Source organism: Sapajus apella, unplaced genomic scaffold, assembly GCF_009761245.1.
Source record: "Sapajus apella isolate SASKATOON/1434 unplaced genomic scaffold, GSC_monkey_1.0 scaffold3304, whole genome shotgun sequence".
Classification (NCBI taxonomy): Eukaryota; Metazoa; Chordata; class Mammalia; order Primates; family Cebidae; genus Sapajus; species Sapajus apella.
Window position 1 is genome coordinate 4143 of NW_022440230.1, and position 3386 is coordinate 7528.

The 3386-nt window shown below is 42.0% G+C and overlaps 1 long non-coding RNA gene across 1 annotated transcript; it reads right to left on the reverse strand.

The window, feature by feature from the left end:
- Positions 1–1353: 1353 nt before the first annotated feature.
- LOC116547480 lies at positions 1354–3386 on the reverse strand. Its single transcript, XR_004267063.1, has 4 exons — positions 3324–3386; positions 2490–2600; positions 1994–2017; positions 1354–1692 (listed from the first exon to the last, which is right to left on the reverse strand). It is a non-coding gene; the product is annotated as an uncharacterized LOC116547480 (long non-coding RNA).

The following is a 3386-nucleotide window of genomic DNA, read 5'->3' on the forward strand; positions in this document are numbered from 1 at the left end:
GGATCACTGGTGGTGCCACTGGCCTGCAGAGTTGAGCAGCCTCAGATCTATCGGCTATGTGAGATAACGGGTTAAAGAAAAATAAAACTGACTGGATCAGATTTCCTGCTATTAGCAGCAGAATCCATCTTCATTGAAATATTCATCCCACACATTTTAGTTCTACCTTATAATTCCACACCACAAGTCTCATATAAAATGAGACAAATCATTTCCTCAACTTACGGAACAAGGCCTACTGGTTGCAACTCTGGGATCAAACAGAACAGACATAATTATCAGCTTAATATATTCCTATAGGATTTATATGTACTTGTGCTGCTGTGTATGTACAAGTAACATATAACTAAAAATAAAATATGCATAAAATACTGATGATTATAGCATTAGGTCTTGGTAATTTATGTGCATAAAAGAAACATTAAGTTTGATTGAAAATAAAGCAACAGTTGTCTCTGACAGTAGAGAAATTATGCTCAAATGATTATTACTTTGAAATAAACTTTTGAATTGATTCTATACTTTTAGATTTGACACATTTGAAACTGATTTTCAGAACACAATGAATAACCTCCATCTTCTACATTTGTCTTTCTCTGAAATGTGTACAAGTCCTTTGAGAAGATGATATAATCAAAGGCTCTGAAATGAAAAACTATGTACTAATTTACAGTTATAGATACCCAATAATGTGGATGCGGTTAAGAAAAAGTTCTATTGACTTGCTGGCTGGTTTCTCATCTCATGTTTAGCAAGTTTGTTTCAGTTGTTATAGTTTGTTATCAGTTTTCATGCATTGCGTTTTTAAACGTTGGGTTTACTTTTTTAATTGACAGGTAAAAGCTGTATAGTATCTTCATGTTGTATAGCATGAAGTTTTGATATGTGCTTATAGTATGGAATGTCTAAATCAAGCTATTTAACATACGCATCACCTCACATACTTATGACATACAAATGAAAACCATTATTCTACTAGGAAATAATCTTCTCTTTTTCCTTATTCTTTCTTTTTTTATTTTTTGAGACTGGGTCTGGCTTTGTCACCAGGCTTGAGTGCAGCTGGGCCATCTTGGCACAGTGCAATGTCTGACTCTCTGGTTCAAGCGATTCTCCTGCTTTAGCCTTCTAGTAGCTGGGATTACAGGGACGCATAACCATGCCCGGCTAAATTTTGTATTTTTAGTACAGACAGGGTTTCAACATATTGGCCAAGGTGGTCTCAATATTTTGATCTCAATTTCTGCCCGCATCGGCCTCCCCAAAAGCACTGGGATTACAGGACTGAGTCACCGAGCCCGGCCGTTCCCTTTCTTTATATTTTTTTTCCTTGGAGCCAAATAGACCGCACAATTTTTAACTCCATGTTTGAGAAAAATTTAATAATGTAATGTGTTTGTGGCACAGGGTGAGTACAGATGCATGGGAGGCATGAAGGGTTAGGTAAAGGGGAGCATAAAAGTTGAAGATGAGGAAATGCCATCAATGCTGGGACTTCAGGCCAAGGGCAGGAGCTGAGGAAGCCACAAGGGAGGACATTTCTGCAGAGTTGCTGAACCAGTAGCAACCAGGTCCTGAGATAGCTCTCTCTTGTGGAAGAATAAGAGCCAAGCGGGAAAGCTTTTCATCCTGCAAAGCTGGGGCAGAAGGTTCTTCCTTGAATGTGGTCACCTTCCCTTCAGCTCAGGAGTCCTGCAGAGACAGAGGAGAGTGTTGTGTTCAGACCTGGCTCTAACAATAGCTTATTTTCCCCTCTTTCAAGGGCTCAGATGAGAGCACTGCAGGAAGAAGAAAAACAAGTTCCTAAGTTTCCCTGAGCCAATACCTGCAGAGCACAAGCCTTTTCTAAGTGGAGAGGAGGAGTTTTGGTGTAAATTGCCTGATCAGAAATATGGATCCAAAGTCTTTTCTACCATTTGTGTCTCAAGCCTTATCACCTCTACCATCATTCTAGGGAAACTGACTGTTTCTAAAAGACGATAAAAGGTATTACCTGTTGGCTGAAGTCCAGAGCGTCCTGGGGAAAAGAGGAAAAGGCATACACTTAAAAGATATGGAAGAAAATCAGTCCTCCAGTACAATGTCCCAGACCCAGATCTCCCACCTGAGATTTCTCTTACACCACAACCCACACCAACCAGGGCAGAGAGGAGCAGAAACAGACCATGTGACCCATGAAGCGTGAAGTATCTGTCACAGGATCCAGTGTAATTGCATTAGACATAGTAGCTCTTCTTTAATTTATTCCAGGATCTAAACCAAGGACCCCTACTTGTTAATCTTCCTCATAACTCTGCAGGCCAATAGTTATTATGCTTTCAGATAGTAACCATGCCCTGATGATTTCTGGATTTGCAGGACATTGGAGGTTATTTGGGGAAAGAAAAGCTTTATCCAGGCCTACATATACTGAGAACTAACCTCAGCAAAGCTGTAATTCCTTCTCTAGAAAAGCCTATGGAGAGAGCAAGCTACCAAAGGCTCCTCACCTTTCTGATTCCTGAAGTAGATGAACAGCCCTGCCCCAAGGAAGAGCAGGCCCAGCACAAAGCCCCCGACTCCACTCAGCATCTTACTCTGTGCAGATTCAGACTGTGCTCCTGAGAAAGGAAGGCAGGTTTTGTGATTTTTACCCCAAATTGAACATCTTTAATTCAGATCCTGAGATTCAGAGCTTTGAATATGGGAAAGGAACCTGACACTCAGGGATTAGCAAGTCCCCATCTTGGTGGGTAAGAAGAACTAAAATAACTGGCCATTTCTGGAGAAAAAAAGGTTTTCAAATCACAATGAACAGTTAGAAGGTTCAGGCGTCAAACTCATTCAAATATTACAGCTTTCATGTAAGGCCTGACTTCACCACCTGATCAACAGAAAGCCTGAGACTCAGTGAGGTTAAGTATTTTCTCTAGAGTGACAGAGTTCATAAAGGCAGAGCAAAGGTTGGACTCCCCTCATGTCATGAAGGCCCCTACAGTTCCCCTCTTCTCAGACCACAGCAAACAACTCACAGCAACAGCACCAGAAACAGAGTCGTGGAGCAGGGCCTGGAACCCAGAGAGAGAAGATGACCCTGTCTGTGATATCACTTGGAGGTTTAAAAGAGGGACAGCCTCTCCTTCCTGGCAGGCATGACTGCTTCCCATGGGCTACAGGTGTTTCTAGAAACTATTACAGGGCTCTCCCCAGTGACCTGTGCTGATGGTGATGAGAACACAGAGCAAATGAAAATCCGATATGGGAGAGGAGAAACCTGACACTCAGGGATTAGCACATTCCCTTCTTGGTGGGTGAGAAATTCATGAAGTCAGAAAGCTGCTCACTCCATTGCACTGTGAGAGGGCTCATCACGCTTGGGTGCTCCACTTGGCAGGTGTAAACCTCTC